This window comes from Arachis hypogaea, chromosome 3 (assembly GCF_003086295.3).
Source record: "Arachis hypogaea cultivar Tifrunner chromosome 3, arahy.Tifrunner.gnm2.J5K5, whole genome shotgun sequence".
Lineage (NCBI taxonomy): Eukaryota > Viridiplantae > Streptophyta > Magnoliopsida > Fabales > Fabaceae > Arachis > Arachis hypogaea.
In genome coordinates, this window is record NC_092038.1 from 83,220,661 (window position 1) to 83,232,187 (window position 11,527).

At 39.9% G+C, this 11,527-nt stretch overlaps 1 non-coding gene across 1 annotated transcript; it reads left to right on the forward strand.

Annotated features, from left to right (window-relative positions):
• The first annotated feature begins 1,255 nt into the window (after nt 1–1,255).
• Nucleotides 1,256–1,359, forward strand: LOC112792827 (small nucleolar RNA R71). Its single transcript, XR_003197549.1, has one exon. It is a non-coding gene; the product is annotated as a small nucleolar RNA R71 (small nucleolar RNA).
• The last annotated feature ends 10,168 nt before the right edge of the window (nt 1,360–11,527 follow it).

Below are 11,527 nucleotides of genomic sequence, written 5' to 3' on the forward strand. Positions count from 1 at the left end.
TGCTTCCAGGAGGCTGCCCTGCCCTTGTGCAGGGCAGGGCAGGATTTGGTGCGTGTTGGTGCTTGCTTGGTGCGGCTTGGTGCGGCTTGGTGCAGTCTTGGTGCGCAAAACGCTGCCCTGCCCTCGCGGAGGGCAGGGCAGGAAAAATTGGTGCGCCAGATTCAAGCTGTGGTGCGCGCTGGTGCTGCCAGGAACGTGCCTTGGTGCGCAGAACGCTGCCCTGCCCTCGCGGAGGGCAGGGCAGGAAAAATTGGTGCTGCCAGGATCATGATGGTGCGCCAGAATTGAGCCTTGGTGCGCCAGATCCATGCACCAACAAAATGCTGCCCTACCCTCGCGGAGGGCAGGGCAGTGTTTTCACTTTGATGTCCCAGGTTCGAATCATGGCCGAAACACACGCTCATTTATTTTCCTTGGTTTCTTGGCACGGTGATGGGACTTAGTTCCTTGCTTCCTCATGGTCCCGTGTTCAACTCTTGTGGCAAGCATTTGGAGACATTTTCCTTTGATTTTCTCCCTTGGTGAGCCCGATACTGCCCTTGTGGAGGGCAGGGCAACATTTTATTCCTCTTGATTCCAAGGCACAAAATTGTGCTCTGCCCTTGTAGTGGGCAGGGCAGAGTTGCCTTCTCTGCTTAGTTCCCTTATGTTGCTCTCCTAGAGGGCAGTGTGCCCTTGTGGAGGGCAATGCTTGCCCTTCCTCATGTTGTGCGCCACACTTCTTCTCTCTTTGACCACACTTTCTTTTCCTTGGGCCACACTTCCTTAGGCCACGCTTTTCGTTTTTTTTTCTTTTCTTCACCTATAATAAACCAAAACAACCACTCAAAGTATCACTAAATTCAAGAGGCTTATAAATCAATTAAAATTCAATTAAAATTAGCTTAAACCTCATGGATTAACATTAATTTCATGGTGGTTGCTTGATTTAAAGAAGTTGTGCATTTTCACTCCAAATCACTTACTTAAGAAGCAAGAAAGTGCATAAAGACTAACAAAACAATTGAAATTAGCTTGAAAAATGGGTATATGATGACTTGTCATCACTCCCTTCCTTTGAGGCGTCCCATTATTCACGGAATTTCTCTCAGAAGTGTACATGAACTGGTTATTTGTAACCATGTCAATAAGTTCCTGACCTTCTGCAGGTGTTTTCTTTAGGTGAATGGATCCACCTGCAGAATAGTCAAATGACATCTTAGAGAACTCAGGTAGACCATAATAGAATATATCTATCATAGTCCATTCTGAAAACATGTCAGAAGGACATCTTTTGGTCATCTGCTTGCATCTTTCCCAAGCTTCATAGAGGAATTCACCATCTTTTTGTTTGAAGGTCTGAACATCCACTCTAAGCTTGCTCAGCTTTTGAGGAGGAAAGAACTTAGCCAAGAAGGCCATGACCAGCTTATCCCAGGAGTCCAGGCTATCTCTAGGTTGAGAGTCCAACCATGCTCTAGCTCTGTCTCTTACAGCAAAAGGGAAAAGCATGAGCCTGTAGACTTCAGGATCTACTCCATTCATCTTTACAGTCTCACAGATCTGCAAGAACTCAGTTAAAAACTGATAGGGATCTTCTGATGGAAGTTCATGGAACTTGCAATTTTGTTGCATTAGAGCAGCTAGTTGAGGTTTCAGCTCAAAATTGTTTGCTCCAATGGCAGGAATTGAGATGCTTCTTCCATCAAACTTGAAAATATGTGTAGTATAATCACCAAGCATCCTCCTTGCATTATTGTTGTTGGGTTCGGCTGCCATCTCCTTTTCTTGTTCGAAAATTTCAGCAAGGTTGTCTCTGGATTGTTATAATTTAGCTTCTCTTAGTTTCCTCTTCAGAGTCCTTTCAGGTTCTGGATCAGCTTCAACAAGAATGCCTTTTTCCTCGTTCCTGCTGATATGAACAGAAGAGAACAGAAAAAGAAGAGGAATCCTCTATGTCACAGTAAAGAGGTTCCTTATTATTAGTAGAAGAAGAAAGGGAATAAAGAAAGGAGAATCCAAACAGAAGGGTGAGGATAGGGGTAGTGACTTGAGATGAAGAGAGGTGAAGAGAAGTATTAGTAAATGAATAAATAAATAGGAAAAGATGAGAGAAGGAGAAATTTTCGAAATTAATTTTGAAAAGCAGTTAATGATTTTCGAAAATTAAAGGTGAGATAGAATTAAAATTAAAATTTAAAACAATTAATTAAATTAAAAATAATTTTGAAAAAGGGATGAGATATTTTCAAAAATTAAAGAGGGAAAAGTAGTTAGGTGGTTTTGAAAAAGATAAGAAACAAATAAAAAGTTAATTAGTTAGTTGAAAAAGATATTAAAATCAAATTTGAAAAGATAAGAAGATAAGAAGTTAGATAAGATATTTTGAAATCAAATTTTTGAAAAAGATAAAATTTTGAAAAATATATGATATAAAAGATAAGATAAAAAGATATGATTAAAAAGATATGGTTAGAGAAGATTTAATTTTTAAAATTCAAATTAATTACTTAACTAACAAGAAACTAAAAGATAAGATTCTAGAATTTAAAGATTGAACCTTTCTTAACAAGAAAGTAAAAAAATTTAAATTTTTTAATCAATCATATTAATTGTTAGTGTAATTTTCGAAAATCATGAAATACAAAAAAAATTTGAAAAATAATTTTTTTAAAATTTTCGAAAATAGAAAAAAATGAAAAAGATTTGATTTTTGAAAGAGATTTTGAAAAGATAAAATTTTTAAAATTTGAAAATTTGACTTGACTTGTAAGAAACAACTAATTTTAAAACTTTTTGACTAAGTCAACCCAAATTTTCGAAATTTTTTGAGAGGAATAAGGAAAAGATATTTTTTTATTTTTTTGAATTTTTAATGATGAGAGAGAAAAATATAAAAATGACCCAAAACATAAAAATTTTGGATCAAAACACAAGATGCATGCAAGAACACTATGAATGTCAAGATGAACACCAAGAACACTTTGAAGATCATGATGAACATCAAGAACATATTTTTGAAAAATTTTTGATGCAAAGAAAACATGCAAGACACCAAACTTAGAAATCTTTAATGCATGGACACTATGAATGCAAAAATGCATATGAAAAACAATAAAAGACACAAAACAAGAAAACATCAAGATCAAACAAGAAGACTTACCAAGAACAACTTGAAGATCATGAAGAACACTATGAATGCATGAATTTTAGAAAATTGCAAGAACAAGATGAATATGCAATTGACACCAAACTTATAACTTGACTCAAGACTCAAACAAGAAACACAAAATATTTTTGGTTTTTATGATTTTATGATTTTTTTTTTGGATTTTCTTTTAATTTTTTTCGAAAGACATATAGAAAAAAAATTAAGAGATTCGAAAATTTTTAATAAGAATTCCAGGAATCTGTCAATGTTAGTCTAAAGCTCCAATCCAAGGGTTGGGCATGGCTTAATAGCCAGCCAGCTTTAGAAGATATAAATCAAGCATGCAACATCTGATATTTCATCCAACTCCATATACATACCCGTTATGTTGACAAGTGGAAGCCTCAATCCAAAAGGATTTGGATATGGCTTTATAGCCAGTCAGGCTTCAACATGTTACTATGAAACTTTAGAATTCATTCTTAAAAATTTTGGAATAATTTTCTAAAACAAAGGGAAAAATTTTGAAAAATATTTTTCAAAACTTTTTGAAAAGAAAATAAAAAGAAAATTACCTAATCTGAGCAACAAGATGAACTGTCAGTTGTCCAAACTCGAACAATCCCTGGCAACAGCGCCAAAAACTTGGTGCACAAAATTGTGATCATCAACAATGGCTCCAATAACTTGGTAGCGCTCTCAAACGTGAATCACACTTAGTCACAGCTCCGCACAACTAACCAGCAAGTGTACTGGGTCGTCCAAGTAATACCTTACGTGAGTAAGGGTCGATCCCACGAAGATTGTTGGTATGAAGCAAGCTATGGTCATCTTGTAAATCTCAGTCAGGCGGATTATAATTGATTATGGATTTTTGAATAATAATAAATAATAAACAGAAAATAAAGATAGAGATACTCATGTAATTCAATGGTGGGAATTTCAGATAAGTGCATGGAGGTGCTTGTCCCTGTTGGATCTTTGCTTTCCTACTGCCTTCCTTCAATCCTTCTTATTCCTTTCCATGGCAAGCTGTATGTAGGGCATCACCGTTTTTAATGGCTACATCCCATCCTCTCAGTGAAAATGGTCCAAATGCTTTGTCACAGCACGGCTAATCATCTGTCGGTTCTCGATCATGTTGGAATAGAATCCCTTGATTCTTTTGCGTTTGTCATCACGCCCAACAATCGCGAGTTTGAAGCTTGATGCATGAAAATTTGTCTCTCAAAAAATTTCCCTTCGGCAAGTATACCGAATTGTCGTCAAGTAAAACTCACAATAGAATGAGGTTGAATCCCACAGGGATTGATTGGTCAAGCAACTTTAGTTAGAAGAATATGCTAGTTAAGCTAAACAGAATTGAGATTGAGATGCAGGAATTTAAATGACTAGAAAGTAAATAATAGAAATTAAAGTGCAGAATCTTAAATGGGGAGTTGGGATAATGAGCAGGAAATTAAATGGCAGAAAGTAAATAAAATGGGTAAGATCAGAAATGGGGAGATCATTGGCTTTAGGAGATGTTGCATTCTCTGGATCAAGTTCATTCTCATCTCTTCCTCAATCAATGCATTCATTAATCTCCTTGGCAATCTTAAGTGATTGAATCCCAATTCCTTGGCAATCCAATCTCTCTAAGCTTGAACAATTGCCCAATTCCTTTATTTAATTGCTCATGGGAAGAGATAAAAGTGTGGTTACTGATTATACCACATGTATTTCCAAATCAAAGTATTGGGAGGATTAAATGTCACAATATCCATCCAAACCCCAATTTGGTCCAACATGAGAAAGCATTTCTAGCATGATCTCCTCATCCCTTTTCCAAGGCTCAAAGGAGATCCAATTATGGAGAGTTTCTTTTTCAAGACAACTAACCAATTGAATTAAGATTGAAAGCTTTCTAGTAAGATCAAGAGAAAAGAAAGAAGAAGAAGAATGAAAGCTATAATTGATCCATCAAATTACAACAGAGCTCCCTAACCCAATGAAAGGGGATTAGTTGTTCATAGCTCTAGGAATGAAAAATGGCAAAAAAGAAGAATCCATGCTAGAAGTACAGAAAAGTAAATATGTAGAGAGTAGTTCCCAAAAGTGCTAAGCTTCTCTCTAGTTCAAAACTACTCCTATTTATACTACTCCTCATGATCTTCTAGTGAGTTCTTCAAGTCTTAGATGTGGGCTCTGGACCTTGAGTTGAAGCAATTCTCATCTTTAGTGGGCCCAGCTTGCAGAGAAATGAGAATTAGGCTTGGGCATTTAGTGAGATTAACATTGGGTAATATTTTGAGTGCGAGAACGTTAGTGGCATTCACTTTTTCCACTAACGTTCCACCCTTATATACCCACGTTAATTCCAACGTTAGAAATCTTAACGTGACTTCTAACGTTTCTTGCTCAATCCTTGCCCAACGTTAATGGGACTCACTTTTCCCATTAACGTTGGCTTGTGCCCCTTTTCGCAAACGTTAATAGGAATCACTTTTCCCATTAACGTTGCTTGCCTCTTGCCCCTACGTTAGATCTCACGTTACCTTGGCTAACATAGCTCTTAACGTGGGTCTCTATCACCTTCGAGAGCGTTAGTGACACTCACCTTTGTCACTAACGCTCCTATTGCCTTAAGTCTCTACGTTAGAACCCACGTTAACTAAGTTAACATGGCTTTTAACGTAGTAATGAAGCCATATCCCAACATTAGTGACAAAAGTGAGTGTCACTAACGTTGGTTCTTTGAGTTCAACTCCACGTTAACTCTCACGTTAACAATCTTAACGTGAGAGTTAACATAGGCAATGCTAATGATCCAACGTTAGTGACAAAAGTGCGTGTCACTAACCTTGGCGTTGTTGATTCTCTTCCACGTTAGAGTTCACGTTAACTAAGTTAACGTGACTCTTAACGTGGGGCATTGCCTAGTTTTCCAACGTTAGTGGTGTTCACTTTTACCACTAACGTTGAGGAGAAACGTTATTGGAGTTCATGTTTCTCGTTAACGTGGATTCCTCTTTTTCTTCTACGTTAAGTACCACGTTAACTTAGTTAACGTGGCTCTTAACGTAAGCTATGAATGGCTTTGCAGGCGTTATTGGTGATCACTTTTCTCATTAACGTTGCAAGCTCTTTGCCATCCCACGTTAGTAGTCACGTTAACTAAGTTAACGTGAATGCTAACGTGGTTCTTCCATGCTTCATTTGTCCTGAAATCAAGCAATTAAAGTGCATCAAAGCTCTAGCCAAAGTCATGAGATTATGCATCATCAAATTCTCATGCAATTCTAGCAAAAATCTCATGAAATCATGCAAAATTCACAATAGTTGCATAAATGAAGGTGTAAGTGTATTTTCACCCAAAACTTGCCTTATTCACTAGGAAAATGCATGAAACTACCCTAAAACAGTAAACAAAAGGTCAGTAAAACTGGCCTAGATGCCCTGGCATCACAACCCCAAACTTAAAGCTTGCTTGTCCCTAAGCAAGTACTGAAGTATAAGAAAAATGAAATGAAAGAACAAGAAGATAAAATGGAAGTAGCATTCCTGGTTCATGGAGTTTCATGCATAGCAACTTAGGTTCTTTCCTTTTAGGTTTCAAGCCTTTATCCAATCCCTAGTCACTCCCTTGATTGCATCCCTTGAGGCTTCTTTCTTATTGATCCTTCCTTCCTTTTCAATGTTTATTTTTCTTTTTGCTAGGTGCTTTGTAAGAGGGCGACTCTTTATGATAAGCTTTCAGCCAACACTCCCAAACCAGTTGGTTTTAAGGTGCTAGATGTTAAGACACCCCTAAGGACTTACTCCCTCAAGTCTCTTTCCCTCAAACATACACACCACAAGCACATGGTTTGTTATTCTTTCTTTCTTGAGACCTTGGTGTCTAACACCTCTTTGGGTTACTAAGTGCTCTGTAACAAGGGTTACTCTTGATAGTGGACTTTCAGCTGATAATCCCGGATTAGTTAATCCAAGTTACCAAGTGATAAGGCACCCCTAATCTTTTTATTCATCCAAGTATATCCCTTGTACATAAACACCATAGACACATGCCTCAATTTTGAAACCCTTGGTGCCTAGCATTGTTTCTTATTGTGTTTCCTTTCTTATTTTCACTTGTATTACTCTTTTTTTTTTCTTGTTGGGATCTTATTGGTTAGCTAGCCTTAAAGAATATGTCTCAAACATAGGACTTAGGATGGATAGTTGCCTTCTTTCCTTTCTTGGTGAACCAACTTAGCTTACTAATCATCCTACCACAAACATTCAGAATGCACTTCACAAAATGACTCCACTCTCGTTCTTTCCATAACATTTTCTTTTTTGATTAACTTAAAGAGACAAGCATACAAGTAAGAAAGGTGAAAGTGAGCATTCAAGACATTTAGGTTAGCACACTAGAATGTGAATAAGGAAGAACAAGTACAATATGCAGGTTTCATTCAATCAATTTTCACTTAGAGTTCGGTATTTTGAGATGGTTTGATACAACCTCATGATATCTTCCTTGGCGTTATCGTCCTAGCAATCACGTCCTTGTCTGTTTCCTTGGACAATGAGGTATGCTCATCCCCTGGGGTTGATTGGAATCCTGTAACACTATTGAAAGTTGCTTGTTCTCTAAGCACTTGGAAAAGAGTTAGCATGCATGTGTATGTGTGAGCTTCTGAGCTTGGCTTGGTATGTGAACACCAAACTTAGTTCTTTGCTTACCTTAACAAATTGGATGTATGCAATAACTTTGTGTGCTTTTTATTCTGAAACACTATGAGTTAAAAAGACAATCTATGTATTAGAGGCTAAGCCTCTGTCAAGTGAGTTCTCTAATTGCTAGAGCAATGCTTCATCATTAAGGGCTGCAATGCACTCTTAGGTTGGGGTTTTGGTGGGGCACCAAACTTAGAGCCCTATATTCACCCTTGTATTATTTTTGGTGTGTAACACCAAACTTAGCTCTTCACACTTGTTCCGGGGGTTACCTGAAACCGTAGGTCGATCTCGGATGAGATCTTCTGTACTGGTCGGAGCTGTTGTGTCCGACTTGTGTGGACTTGGTGGTGGTGCTGATCCTTCATCCCCGGAGGGTAGGGGGTACCTGCAAGGGACTCCGATGCTTAAGTTAGCAAGGGTATTAAGCAGGTATTGAGTAGAATCAGAGTATGAGTTATACCTGGGTGCTCCAGTGTATTTATAATGGTGAGATGTGGCCTTCTGTGGATAAGATAAGTTAGTTATCTTATCTTATTTTATCTTTAAGTGAGGTCATCTTTATCTTTAAGGGAACCGCCCTTCTCTCCGTAGGCTTGGGCCGCCTTAGGATTTGGGGCGTGTTCCTCTATTTGGGCCCTTTGTTTGGGCTTTCCTGTGACCTGGCCGAGCTCTTTGAGAAGAGGTCAGGTTGTCCTGACCTGAAGAGGTCGGTCGCTTTGCCTGTAGAACATCCCGGGTCGGACAGCTCGACCCAGGGTATGAACAGTGCCCCTGCTTGAGCTCGGTCTTCTCTTTTTGAGATCGAGTCCTTGACTTCGGTCCTTCTTTGGTGAAGCCGAACTCAAGCATTTTGTCGATTCCTTTGCAGCAGCTTTTGAATGTAGAACGTTTCCTCTAAAGGCGCGCGCTTTTATATCGACATTTTTGGGAACGTGCGAGGGTTTAATGCTTTCCTTAATTTTAGCATTAATTGCCCCGTTTCCTTTTGGCTCTTTATTTTAAATCTTTTAATCAAAAAACGGTTTCTCTTCTTCACTTCTTCTCCGTAACTCCTCCCTTTACTCTCTCGTTTTTCTGTTTCTCTCATCTGCTCTCTGTCTTTCGCTTGCTTCTCTACTTTTCTTGTGTTTGTGGCGTCGCTTGGCGTTCTTCTGGGCAGCCTTTATCCCTGCGCTTCCACTCTTCCTCGAAGCTTCTTTCGTTTCCAGGTTAGTCTCATTTTGCATTTTGTTTTTGGCTTTTGCGATGAAGTTTTCCATTTGATCTTCTTTTTGGAGAAAGTTTGGATTTTTCTGTTTTTATCGTGCTTGACTTTGCTGCATGCTCCGGAATTTTCTTTGTTTTTGGTGTGTACCTTTTGCTGCTTGGATCTTTTTCTTTTGCATGTTGCCGCCGTTTCTGTTTGTGCCTTGGCTTGATGATTTTTGCTTGATTTTGAAAAGTTTGTGCCTTTGCCGTTTTTCCATTGGCCTTTTTGGTGTTCTGATAAACTGTAGCAGTAGTGTTGGTAAACTGTAGGAGCATTGCTTTTCCTGATAAACTGTAGAAGGGTGGATTTTTTGCGTTTTTCTCTTCTTTTGCTTTCTTTTCTGGACTTTATTCTGATGAGTGCCGAGATGTAGATTGTAGAAACAATTTTGAGGACCCTTCTTGTTTACTGCCTCCAAGGGATGCTCCAAGACTTCTTCTCTTGAGTCTTGGGGTTTTTCCCTTTTTTGGTTAATCCGTCCGGTTGAGATGTTTTGACCCATGTCCGGGATGTTTTTAAGTAATCCACTCTTCTTTTCTTTTTGTAAGATTTAGTTGGCCTCATGTCTTCCCGAAATAACGTTGTAGAGATGCCTTCCCAGGTTCCTGCGGGTATGGCCGATTGGGTGGACTCCATGGTTCTCCTGTGTGTCTCGCTGGCTGATTCTGAGTTTTGTGCTCAGCTTAGACAGTTTCATAGTGTCTGTAGCAATTCTGGTGATGAGAAGAACTATGAACTTGTCCCTCCTTCTTCTGACGAGAGAGTCTGTTTTTCAACTCGGGTTGTTGATGGTCGCCCTTTCTTTTATGTTTATGACTTTTTCTTTGGTCCGCTGGGTATTACCCTTCCTTTTACTCAATTTGAAACCGACCTGTTATGGTCTTGTAATATTGCCCCCTCTCAACTTCACCCTAATTCCTGGGGTTTTATAAAGATTTTTCAATTGCTGTGCAATGGTTTTGGTATCCCTGCTTCCCAATCTCTCTTTTTCTATCTGTTTGTTTTGACTAAACCCGGAGTGGTAAAAAAGAAAGCAGCTTGGGTCTCCTTTCGCTCCACCCAAGGAAAGAAGGTCTTTTCCATGTTTGACGAGTCATTTTGTGATTTTAAAAACTATTTTTTCAAGGTCCGAGCTGTTGAAGGAACTCGGCCCTTTTTTTCTGGACGAAAATGATGAGCCTGCCTTTCCCCTGGAATGGCAAAAAGATGTGAGGGTCTCCAGGTATTCTTGGGACATGTTGGATGAGGCTGAGCGGGCCTTTGTGACTGTTTTGGAAGAGCGCTGGGGTCAGCCTCCCCATCTTGATACAAAGAAATTTCTAACCAATCCTTCTCTTCTTCAAACTGAACTAGGTATCTTGTGTTTTCTTTGCTATCTGTTTATGTTTACTTGTAGCTGTATTTCCGGCTTGTTCGACTTGTGCCTTGACTTTTGTTTTATTAGCAGAGGCAATGAAGAATAGCGAATCCATGAAAGCTTTTAAGAGGGCGCAGAAGGCGACTGCTGCCAGGAATTTTGCCGCCAAGGCGGCTGGGGAGGGGTCCTCCCAAGTGCGCAACAAGCCATCGGTGTCGAGTTCCCCCATAGTGAAGAAAGCGATTCCGACACCTCGGGTTCGCTTGGTGGATCCTCATCCTGCTTCTGCCATTCCATCTGCTGCCCCTCCAAGTAAAAAGCAAAAGATGGTTGAGCCCTTCGACCTTAATGCCCCTGACTTCAATGCCATTGAGTTCATAGATCAACAAATTGGGCCCTATGGTACCCTTTCGATGGACGATGTGTCCATCCTCCATCATTTGGAATTTATGGCCCGGAATCATGTGCAAATGGCGTTTATGGTGGCCGCTATACACCGGACTGCTCAAAGTCTCCCTCTTCATGCCACCAAGGCATTTATGGAGGAGGCAAAGCAAGAGTTTGACTGGATGAAGGGGCTAAAGGAGGAGCTCGAATTAAAGGTGACCAAGTTAGAGAAGGATCTAGAGAATGAGAAGGCGAGTTCCCTTTCATTGGCGGCTTCTTTGAGGTTAGCCGAGGACACAGCCCTGATGCATAAAGATAGTTATGTTACAACTTATCGGGAGGTGATGCGTCTGAGGGGGGAGTTGGACAGCGCTCGGGAGGATTATTCTGAGCTCCAAGGTCATCTTGTCGGCAGCGTGACTGCTGCTTACGAGAACTTGAAGGAGCAAGTTCGTGTCATTGCTCCTGAGGCCGATCTCACCCTTTTCAGTTTAGACAATGTTGTCAGAGATGGCAAGATTGTCCCTGATGACGAGGGTGATGATGATGCTGATCCTCCTCCTGTGTCCTCTGCCAAAGTGTCGACTACCTCTGCTCCTCCGGTTGTACCTGATTCGGATTGCCAAGTTCTGAACCGGGAGGATGGAACTATAGATGCCGTGCCTATTCAGACTCGTCCTCCTTCTCCCTGTCCTGA